General features: G+C 39.2%; 1 protein-coding gene across 1 annotated transcript in view; it reads left to right on the forward strand.

Moving 5' to 3' along the window:
• Positions 1 to 12,854, forward strand: part of ANTXR1 (ANTXR cell adhesion molecule 1) — a 168,923-nt gene that overhangs the window by 33,624 nt on the left and 122,445 nt on the right.

Here is a 12,854-nt window from a genome sequence, read left to right on the forward strand (position 1 = left end):
CTAGCATGTGTGAGGCACTGGGTTCAATTCTCAGCACCACATATAAGTAAATAAAATAAAGGTCCATTAACAACTAAAATAATATTTTTAAAAAAACATGATGTGGGTTTCTGGGTCTTCCACAAGTAACACAGTAGCAAGTGATACGAAGTTAAAAAAAGGTTAAAAGAACAAACTGAAATATTTTATTTATAGTAGTAGATATTAATGATGTCCCAAGTCTTTGAATGAGCTTATTAAAAAAAGTAAAAATTTAGAGTATATATATGATACCTTTTAAATGACTGTGAACAACCTAGGAAATTTATCATACTAAGACATAAATAAAAGGCCAACACATTAATATTAAAAAGTAGAAATTGTTTTAATATATTCTGATGATAATTATAACCAGAAAATATCTATTCCCACTTTCCTTGTCCCACTTTCCTTGCTTTTTCTTAAAAGTAAATTCAAACATCACCCATTTAGAAATCTAAACCATTTCTGGACTTGTAGTCAATTTAACAAATCCAGAAATTCTGGGTAAAATATGATTTTTTTCAATTGTCACATTTGGTCTTGCTCAAGGAAAGACAGGGAAATCCATAAGTACAGAGCATTAAAAAAAGGAATTAAAACCTAAGCAGAAAGTGAAGCCATGGGGCTCCAGGCTCTGGGTCAGCAGGCTGAGATCTGGGACCCCTGATTCTGTGTGTCTGCAAGGCATTGGACAAGAGTAGAACCCCCTGCAGAATTCAGGCTTCAAAGGGCTACAGAGCCCATCAAATGGGGCAAGTAATCAAGCAGCAGAACCTAGTCCAGAGGGGTCATGATGTTATACCACCCATGTGATACAGAAGCATAAAACCTATAAACCAATCCCCAGTGTGTTCATGAGCACCCTGATCTCTGTGGCTCTCATAAGGCTGTGCACATCCACCCTATGGGAACCTCCACTCCCCCCAAGCCCATGGGCCCTCTGCAGCAAATAACCCCCCTCTAAGATGTGCCCTTAGCACAAAAGACAGACCATAAAAAGATGGGTGAAATAAACAGTAGAACAACCAAGAAGGGAGAATTGCAGAACAATTTGAAAGAGACTGTAAATCAAACACATTGAAAATGTGTAAAGAGATCACAGAGGTCATAGGAGAAGAACACCCTGGCAAGCACCCATGTGCAGAACTGAGTGTAAATTCTAGAACCGAAAAAGCATCTTCACTAAAACACAACTGCATGGCTGAATGAACCAGCATGATTAGACATACGTGAAGACAAAATGCATGAACTAAAAGACAGGAGAGTATACTCCCTCAACCAAAGCAACAGACCCAGATTGGTTTTCACCATAATTCTATGGGGCAGGTGACCCATATCTGATACGTACTTTTCAACCTTTTTTTACCAGAGAAGAAATAAACAGCTTCTTAATTCATATATTCAGTAATATAATGCCAGTTTTTAAAAAACACTATATAAGGGCACTAGAAATAGAGAATATTTTAGCTGAATCTCACTGATGATAAACATCTAAATAAAATATTGGCAAATACAAATGCATTTTAAAAGGACCAGAATAGGTATGTATTGTAGCTCCAGTGGTAGAGTGCTTGCCTAGTATGCGTGAGGCACTGGGTTTGATCCTCAGCACCACATAAAAAATAAATAAACAAAATAAAGGCATTGTGTTCATCTACAACTAAAAAAAAAAAAAAGAACTAGGATAGCTAAGAAAATTTTGACAAAAATAGGGAGAACTTGCCTTTCCCATAGCAAAACTAATAAGACTTCTTTAACATAATAAAAACTTATCTAGATATTTGAACTCAAAAAGTAACATCATTTAATAATAAACTACTATTTAGAGGTATTCACTCTAAAGTTAGGAAGAAAATAGCTGTTCACCACTGTTATGTACATTGATCTGAAATGTTACATCATGTCCAATAAAAACTCTGAAATGATGGAAATGTTCTAAAAGCTAAGATGGTAGTAGCCACAAGTCATGGGTGGCTGTTGGGCATTTGAACTAGGGCTAGTGCAATTGAAGAATTGAATTATTAATTTCTTTGATTTAATTAACCTAAGTGTACTAGCCACATGCGACAGTGACTACCATATTGGCCAATGCCATGAGCATTATAATAACACAAGAGAACAGATAGAAAATGTCATTGCTTTGAAATTTGTTAAAATAATTGTATTTTCCTAGAAACTAGAGTCAGCAAAGCTACTAGACAAATAAGATTATCAAGCTGAAGGTTTTCAAAATAAATGCCTCACATACAACAATTACCAAAGTCCAATAATGACCAGTTAGAAAATATCCTAAGGGGGAAAAAAAAGATATCCTAGGAAAAAGGTAGCAACAACAAATATAAAATCTAGTAAGAACTAATTTGATCATATTTGTAAAGATATATAAGAAGAAAGTTACAAAACTTTGTGAGGGATATAAAGAAAACCTGAATAAATAGAGAAGTGGTAGAGACTGAAGGCAGAGCATAGCACCAGGCAAAGAATCCTGGCTCTGTGACCATGACAAGTTAGTTAATGTCTCCATGCCTCAGTTTCTCCTATAAAATCAGTATGGTAACAATAACACCTTTATCATAGATCGTCATAAGGTTCAACAGGGCTTAGAACAGGGCCTGGCATCTGTAAGCAGTGGTGGATGCTGGCTGCTGGTATGACTTATTATCATTATCACGATTTTTAAGTGGAGCAGTTACTAGGTGTAGTAAAGACATCCGCTGTCTTCAAATGAATGTTTACTTCTAATTCAATCCCAATGAAAATTTCGGTGGTGCTTATTAGATTAATGAAATAATTCTAAAGTTTATATGGAAGAATAATTGTACGGAAAAAAAGGACCAAGAAAAAAATGTGGAAACTTGCCCTAACTAATTTCAGGATATTTAAAAAGCTGCAGTAATTGAAACAATGTATCACATGTATCATCTTCAGCAAACTGAAACTTCTTAACATGGTCCATAAATAGCCACGTACTTATGAGAATTCTGGATAAATAAAGTGATCTTTCAAATCAGTAATGAATGAGTGAATTCTTCAAGAAACACTGTTGAGACCACTGGCTAACCACTTAGTAAAACAATTAAATTTGATTTTTATCTCATACTTTACATTAAACAAATTCCAGATGAGCAAAAGATTTTAATGTGAACATGAAAACTGTAAAATTTTCTAGAACAAAAATAAATATTTGCATAATTGCCCAGCAGTCAAAGACTTTTTGAGCATAAAGGGACATACCAAGAAGGAAATTTTGATAGTTCAAGCAAATTTTTTTTAATTCTACTGTTACCCACTCCAATGGAAAGAAAAGGGAAACAGAAAACTAGAAAAATTATTTATTATACAAAAACGAACAAAGGATCAATAAGAGTAAACAGAGATAGCTCCTAAAATCAGTTTTAAAAAGTTGAGGCGGGGGTGGGGGGGTATTCTGGGTTTGTGGCTCAGTGGTAGAGCACTTGTCTAGTACGTGGGAGGCCCTGGTTCAATTCTCAGCATCACATAAAAGTAAATAAAACAAAGTTATAAAAAAAATTTTTTTAAAAGAAGAGACAGACATTACCCTATATACATGTAAAATTATACTATTGTCGTGACTCAGCACCATGTACATCCAGAGGATGAGAAGTTAAGCTCCTTTTGTGTAGAATGTGTCAAAATGCATTCTACTGTCATGTATAACTAATTAGAACAAATTTTTTTAAGTGGAAAAAAAAGAATGTAGAAAATGGATAAAAGATATGAAAAGGAAATTAAAAAGAAAAATAATGATCAATAAACATATGGAAAATGCTCAATGTAACCAAAGAAATGCAAGTTGAAATAATCAAGTGCCATTTTTCAGTTTATCAAACATTGTGTCTTTAAGACACAATGCCTAGTATTGGTAAAGATGTGGAGAAGAAAGTTTCACTCACCATCAGTGAGACACCACTTAAAACTTTTTACAGTTCTTAAAATGAATTAAACTGCTTTTATACATTTTTGACCCAGAATTTCAATTTCAACTTCACCAGAAGACACGATTGGGAATGTTTACAATTCTGGGCGACATGGATATTTATTATGATATTACAAAGAAAAAGAAAAAAATGAATGGAAAAGAGGGGGAGACATCTAAATGGTACTATAAATGTTTAACAATAGATAATCTAATACCAGCTATACTTCACCCCTAAATAATTCAATAATATTGTAGAAGAATAATCACTGATGTGGAAAATGTTAATGATATGGATGCTCTTTTTGTTTCTCCACACACACATTTACATGCAGAAAGAAACTCGGAAAACATATATCAAAATGTTAACAGCTGTTACTTCTGAATGAGAATGCTATCTTTTTTATTTTCTTCTTTCTATTCGTGTTTTGTAAGTTTTCTACAATCATATGTCCCTTATATAATAAGAAAAGAGCTTACTAAAGTTATTTAAATTTAATTTAAAATCCTTGTTAATTACATTGACCTAGCATTCATCTTAAATTTAGTGCTTGGTTGGTTCTCCAATCAACAGGCCAACTTCTCTGCTGGCCAAGAAAATATCTTGGAAATCTTCACACAAATTTTATTTATTCTGGCTGCAGTTTTTCCTACTCTAGTATTCGGTACACTGCGCCAAGAAAAGATCTACTTTCAACTGAAAGTCCATTTGCAGAGCGATAGTATGCTAAAATGGAGACACTGGGGTTTGAGCTGAGAATTGATCTGTTTTATGCACAGTAAATAAAAAAAAGGACGTTTTACTAATGCAATAATGAAACATTTGCAGACTCCTCTGGTATTGCATGGAGACACAGGAGGTATGACTATAAACAAAAGAAACTGATTTTTTACAAACTCACTAAGATTTCATTTATAGGCCATACAAGAAATCTGTTTCAGGGTTTCGTAGGCAAACTCTTTCACCAGGCCTGGTTGCAGTTTACTTTTATTCAGTCCCAAAGGATAAAGCTTTGCCCCCTTTGAAGATATTTTCTCCAACAGAACATTAGTCACAAAGGCAATTCTAAGAGTTCCAAAGAGGGGCTCAGTGTCCCCAAGGGAAAGAAACAACACTCATTTAAATATGGAGGTTCCAGTGTGTTTGTTTTTAAAAATCTGACCAGTTTTCTGGAAACTGCATCTTAGAAAATATCTGGGCTCCAGGGTCGCCGAGGACCCTCTAAAGAGAACATTAATATAGCTTGGTCACAGGTAGTGGGGAAAGCAGAGGGAAGGAGGAGCTGTAAACTTCCTAAACAGAAGCATATTGTTTGCTTTGTCATGGGTTATAGAATTGCTTATATTGGTCAAAGACACTAATGTAATTAGATGCATCCCTGGAGCTTTGGGGTCATAAGAAGAAGATGAGATGATGCTTTGTGTAATTCAGAATGAAGAAAGGAAGAAAGAGCGCTACTGGTATATCTCTCCTCTGTTTAATTCAGCTCTGCCCTTATCCTGCATGCCCCAAGAGCTTAGGGGCCATTCTCTGTCAATCAAGTGGGTCCCTGGGATCTCCTTCCATGCCTCCTCTGAATTTCTCTGCAGGTTTAGTCTTTTAAGAGAAGTCACTGTGGGTTACAATCTGAGGTCATGATTGTAGGGAAGTCTTCAGCCATTTTGGTAGACTTACCCCTCCATCCCAATCCCAAAGGTAAAATGCTTCCAAACCTAATTGTGCACAGCTGCAAGAGTTCATGTGTCAGAAGACACATACCTTGTACATGAATCCTGAGTTGTCCTTTAGCAAGTAAAAACAAAGCTTTAAAAATATATTTATCCTCAGTAAATTACAGCTGTTTTGAGTGCAGCAGTTTTTCTGACCTCAGGATTACAAAATTTTAAAAGGCTGATACTTTACTTAGAAGATAATTTGTAAGTTTTACAGATGTCAGCAGTCAAGAATTTTTTTGGTGTGGGTTTCTTAAGAGGATAAAATGCTTTGCAGGAACGCTGAGCCCCGTTATCTTCATGTAGTTGACAATACCCAAAACTTCTCTATTAATTTCAGGTAGATGTAAATACAAAATACCACAAAATTGTGTATGCTATGATCCCAATTATATAAAAAATAATACACATAGAAAAGAATCTGGAATAGTATACTCCAAGGCATTAATAGTGTTTATCATTGGGAGTTAGGATTATCAAGGATTTTATATTTTTTCTTCTTTTTAAATGTCAACTTTTTTCCATTTCCCAAAGTTTTATACTAAATGCATATTACTTTTGTAGTTAATAAAAATAACAATATGAATAGATGATAATATACATCCCAGGAAGTCAGACTAACTGTACCAACAACCAATTCTAAAGACTGTGCCCAGAGCTGTGGGGTCACACCCTTGTATAGAACTTGGGAAAAGCACAAACCCAACAGAGACAATCCAGAGAGGGGCAGGGCTGCTGCATCCTGTGCCCACACTCCTCTGGGACTCACGGTCTTTGGTCTTTTACTCCCTGTCCTTCTGGGGCCATGATATATATATATATATATATATATATTTTTTTTTTTATTGTAAACAAAGGGATACATGTTGTTTCTCTGTCTGTACATGGCGTAAAGGCATACCATTTGTGTAATCATAAATTTACATAGGGTAATGCTGTTTGATTCATTCTGTTATTTTTTCCCTTCCCCCCACCCCTCCCACCCTCTTTTCCCTCTATACAGTCCTTCCTTCCTCCATTCTTGCCCCCCTCCCTAACCCTAACTCTAACCCTAACACTAACCCCTCCCTCCCCCCATTATGTGTCATCATCCACTTATTAGCGATATCATTCGTCCTTTGGCTTTGTGAGATTGGCTTATCTCACTTAGCATGATATTCTCCAATTTCATCCATTTGCCTGCAAATGCCATAATTTTATCATTCTTTATGGCTGAGTAATATTCCATTGTATATATATATACCACAGTTTCTTTATCCATTCATCAATTGAAGGACATCTAGGTTGGTTCCACAATCTGGCTATTGTGAATTGAGCAGCTATGAACATTGATGTGGCTGTATCTCTGTAGTATGCTGATTTTAAGTCCTTTGGGTATAGGCCAAGGAGTGGGATAGCTGGGTCAAACATTCCAAGTTTTCTAAGGAATCTCCACACTGCTTTCCAGAGTGGCTGCACTAATTTGCAGCCCCACCAGCAATGTATGAGTGTACCTTTCTCCCCACATCCTCTCCAACACCTGTTGTTGTTTGTATTCTTGATAATCGCCATTCTAATTGAGGTGAGATGGAATCTTAGGGTGGTTTTGATTTGCATTTCTCTTATTACTAGAGATGTTGAACATTTTTCCATATGATTGTTGATTGCTTGTAGATCTTCTTCTGTGAAGTGGCTATTCATTTCCTTAGCCCATTTGTCGACTGGATTATTTGCATTCTTGGTGTAGAGTTTTTTGAGTTCCATGATATATTCTTGATGCTCTTGAACACAGTGACCAAGATAGCCCATAGTCCATCTGGGACTCCTTGGCTTTGCATCCTTCATTGACGTTTAAATACAAGGTGTTCTGACTCCCCAGCCTTCGCACCCACATCACCACAGAGCCCAGGCAGCAACGTGAGACCCCCCATTTCTATTATAAAGTACCACAAAGCAAGGTGGCTCAGATGTTATGCCATCTACCTCTTAGAACACCTGGACCAGCTAAGCCTACATGGAGGAATTTATCAACTCCTCTCTTCACTCAGCCAAGACTTATCTTCCAGTTCCTCTTCAACTCCTTTACTCATCATCCTATAATACCTCTGGATGTCTCTGGATATTGCAACAGTACCCAGGGGGCTGTGAACCACCCAGTAACATCTGTAGGTCCCTCTAAAATAAGCAAAAGAAAGATATTAGGCCCTGGTGGACATTATGCCAGTGTTTTTTTTAACCTCAGGAGTATTGACATTTGGGGCTGGATGATTTTTTGTTGCAGGGTGGATTCTCCTGTGCAATGTAGATGCCAATACCATTACTTCCTCAGTTGTGACAACCAAAGTCTCAGACATTGCTGATTGTCCCCTGAAGGGCAAATCACCCCCATTTGAGAATCACTGCATTGTATACAAGTCCACAGATCCTATTTGGATGGATGACTTGCCTCTTGTCTCACCGTACCATATAGTCCTAACATACCAGGTGAACAAGTTGCAAGACTCACTCAATTTTTTTTCATAGCTTTCTTGAGGTAAAACTGAAGTACAATAAAATGCACATATTTGAAGTGTGCAGCTTGACCAGTTTTGACATGTTTTGACACATATGTTACCAATACAGTCAATATAAAAACATTTCCATTAGAGTTTTTTAATTTGAAATCATGCAGACTGTTTCCTGCATGATTCATTACATTAGAGATAAATCACCTTAAGATATATAGAACCCCACTCCCACATGTCAACTACTTCAAAATTAAATGCCATACTTATAAATATCTCACAGGTCAATGAAGAAAGCACAAGGAAAGTAGATAAAAAATGCTTTGAAAAGACCCACTCAATTTACAAACACATTTACACCTTGTGTTATACAGACAATGAGGCCAACAGTACCCCACCTTAGTAATAATTGTTCACGTATGTTGAATGGTAATTAAATGCTAAGCATTTAATACCATCACCCCATTAAATTTTACAACACTCTATGAAATGAGTATTAGTCCCTTCTTCTAGGAAGGAACTCTGAGCTATGAATAGGATGAGAAGGTTTGGCCAAGATTACATTGCCAGTGAGCGGCAGAGCCATGATGGATCACCATAGCACAAGCTCTTTATGTGGTCATTGTTCTCTGTCCTCTTCTACTCCACCCCACAGAACAGGATGAGAAAGCAAGAAACCTATCCTGGATACCTGTAGCACACAGGAACTGGTGAACTAGTTCTGTGTAGACCCAGGGAATTCACCTGGAACTTGTTAGCCAAACTCATTCTCTTACATCATGGCAAGTAGCCAGCAAGGTCTTCCAAGGAAACCCTACAACAACTCCAGGCCAGGAAAGGGGTGGGTGGATATGAATCACATCCAGAGAAAAGGATGATGGCCAGCCTGGTTCTACCACTTTCAAGGCATCCCTCTTGCTTCTGTTGAGCATAAGAGCACATGACAGCAGGCATACTGTGTTCCAAAGAATGTTCCCATGGTGGTCCAAACCACGCGCACCTACAGCCCTCTCTTGTTTCGACTCTCATATCTCAGTCCTCTGATTTCACAACCACTGTTCAGCTTTTCTAAGTAGAAATCATTCGCTAGACTTTCAAAATCTCTACTTTGTCCTCTGATGTAGAATTTAACATCTCTGTCAAAAGAATCCTTAGCTCCATGTCACACCTGTGTATGAAATCCTTCCAGCCCAGGACTGGACACATAGTATGGCCTAACCATTGTTGGTTGCTTTCTACTCTCAGGACTGGAGCCCACTGAGCTTTTGATGAGACTCCCACCTTTGTGAATTATCATTGAAGCAGCCACAGTAGGACAGTCACCTCCTTTCTGGCTGGGGTTCCAGAAAACTCAACGCAGATGCTTTGGATTTCACCAACTTGGAGTCCTACTGAACATAATTTTACTTCATATTTTTGTACAATATTTTGCATAATATTTAAAAGCATAACTTTTTTCTAAGCTGGTTACTTTCAAAGGCAAGCAGGAAGGTGGAAACAACTAGTCTAGCTTGTCTGCTCTCCCTTCATTTGGAGCCACATTCCCAAACCAGTTGATAATTTGGTGCTGGACAGTTATCCTTGGCTCTGGGATGCCATGAAAATGCTCCCTAGGCCCAGGGGACATTAGAAGACACAGCAGGGTGAGCTCATTTGGTTCCTAACCTCTACTATTTTTCCCACTACCTAATGCAAATGTCACAGTAGGAATGTAAACTCTACTTTGGGTCTTACATCAGCTTTTGGAGGATTTCAACAAACTCCCCCAGATAAGACCAGGGGTTATTTTTCTTTTCCTTTTTGCCAGAAATAAATATTTATATCAAGGAAAGATTGCCAAGACTTGGAAAGTATTTGAATTATTTAATCAGCCCTATAAAAGGATTCACTCCAATTGGTGTTTGATTTGACTAATGAATTTTAACCCTGGTGTTATCCCAATCCATTAGACAGTTATGAAACTACGGGGAAGAATTCTGGAAATGTCCTTCTTCTCCAGTCCCCAGGTCCAAACCTGGGAATGTATACACTTGAGTGTATACTTCAGAACATGGGTCTGTTGCTGTTAGATCAGGGTCTCTCAGAAGACTCCTGGACTCTATTGTAGAGCTCTTCCTGTCTCCTGAAAACTAAGCTCTGGTGGTATCCAGCCTGGCCCATTAGCAGTATTGACTGTTCATCTCCACAGTGGTCAGTGTGAAAAGCCTTAGCTTCTGGAGTGTTCTTGGCTACATCTTAAGACCTGTGGGCTGGCCCCCACTAGTCATTTCAGTAATATCTGGATTCTCATTCTAACTCTGATGCTTTCTAGCGGTATAGCACTAACTCCACTAACATCTCTGAGCCTCAGTTTCCCAAACTGCAAATAACTATAACAATGTCTCTCTCAGAGGGTTGTGGAAGCATCCAATGAGATCATGGCTATGTAACAGTAGACAAAATCATTGTGTATGTAGATACACACATATGCATATATAGGCATATCCATTACACAGGCATACACACACACACACACAATTTTCTAAAGCCTTTCATTTTTCTAGAAATTCGTGAAGTCTAAGAATACGTTAGTTTAGTAGAACAATGTATTAACCAATCAAACATTTTGAAATTCAAAATCTTCAGTTCTCTGACTTTGAACCACATATCCAAGTAGTCTATTCTTTTTAATATTTTTTTAGTTGTAGATGGACATAATACTTTTATTTTATTTATTTATTTTTATGTGGTACTGGGGCAAACCCAGTGCCTCGCATGTGCTTGGCAAGCACGATACCACTGAGCCACCACCCAAGCTCTCATGTAGTCTATTTTAAAGATGTGAATACCCATGCAATAGTGACATTTCCTGAGTCCGTATCAAGTGCCAAGTGTCATGCTTAGTACACTCGTATTTACTCTCTCCTTCACCTCTGTGCAATGAGGCCATCACCACTATTTACAGATGAAGTCATTCCCCAGTTGGACACTAATTAGGGGAAGATCTGGGACTCTGATCTCAATCTGTGGGTTCCCAAGTCTCCCCTGCCCCTCTCTGTGCCTTCTGAATCCAGGTTCTGGGATGCCTACCTCCTCAGTCTGGGGTGCTTGGTAGTTTGATGTAATCACATTCAATGATCCCCAAATCCTGATTTAAATCCAGCTCCTGTTTGACTCTCAGACTCCTGTAGACAGATGCTTTAGGTTAACCTATGTCATGGGGATGCACAGAATCCTAAAATATCATTAAGAATAGACAATAAAATTTATATTTCAAGATCATCTAGTAATTCCATTTTACTTCTGGCCTCAAACTCCTTGCACTTCCTTCATTTTCTCCTCTGTTGCAAACAAAAGCCCAACAGGCTGTCCGATGTCCTGGTCTCCACTTCTCCTGGCCACTCAGTGATTGCTAACAAGCATTGAAATGGCTGCCCAGTGAGCAGAGAGACAGGGCCTGGGTTGTCCTCACAGTAGATTATGGCCCCACAGACTGCGCGACACGCTGGCTTTGGCAGAGGTTGCAGCAGGACCAGCATGGCCCAGCCAGGGAGCAGACGAGGAAGGCTTTGTGCCCTGCTTCCCAAGTGGACATTCCAGGAAGGAGTCAGATGATCTGAGTTATGGAAACCAAATGGCCCTCCTTTGTTTAGAGAGAAAGAGGAGGGGAAAAGAAAAAAAAAAAAAAAAAAGCCACTCATTTTTGTGGTAAAGTGAAAACAGGCTCCAAACCAAACAATCCCTCTCAGAGCAGAAAATGCCAGCTTCACAGAGCAACCCACAAATCTTGGAGCCGACAAACTGATGAGAGGAGGTATCAGAGCTGTCCTGCAGCCATTGCGAGAGCTCTCCATCCTCCCAGCGAGGTGTTCCTCTGCCTTACCCTAGAAACATTGGGTCTCCAGGCAGGAAAGGAAAAGAGGGAGAAAGTGAGAACAATCTACTTGTCTTGGCCATGTTCCTCCTCCTGCTCCTTTCCAATTGGAATGGAGGGAAGGAGACAGGAGGTGTCCAGAGGAAGCCTGGAAGTGAGCTCAGATACTCACTGAGGCAGGAACATGGGCCTGCACCCCGGCAGCCCCCCTGGCTATGTCCCTACCATGTGCCACCTCCGACACCCTCCTCAGTGTGTCCCAGCTCTTCCCACAGAATGCAGCCTGGAGTCACGAGGCCTCCTGTGGCTGCCCTGTGGCTGCCCGAAGCTCTGTGGGCTGGCTCTGTGGGCAGGAAGCTGCACCCAGGTATTGCGAGGGCATGTGCAACAGGATAAGCCATGGCCATGAGGAAATAAATATAGGTTCTGCTCAGAGATGCCTGTCCCCCCTTTGGTTTGCTCTCTAATGCAAGCCTTTCCTGGAACGGAGAGTCTTTCAGTGAAGAAAGAATAATGCAGAATTCAGTTATAGTTCTGGCTTTACCTCCAACTTGCCGAGCAACCCGACGTCACAGTTGTCTCCCCGAGCCTCCATTTTACGTCTGAAATATGAGCCCCATGATCCCTGCCCTGCCTTAGCTCATGCCTTTGTCAGGAGGTGAGACAGAGTGAGCACAGCTCTTATCCAGGGTGGCAGAATAATCAGCCTATCAGATAAGCTTGTGGACGGCAGCCAGGCTGCCTGGGTCCAGATTTAGGTGCCCACATGCAGCTCTGAGCAAGCTACTTAATCCGTGTGTGTTCTTGCCTTTAAAATAAAGGGAGCAATACCCCTCACTAGCACTGC

The sequence above is a fragment of the Sciurus vulgaris genome (assembly GCF_902686455.1).
Source record: "Sciurus vulgaris genome assembly, chromosome: 14".
In the NCBI taxonomy this organism is placed as follows: domain Eukaryota; kingdom Metazoa; phylum Chordata; class Mammalia; order Rodentia; family Sciuridae; genus Sciurus; species Sciurus vulgaris.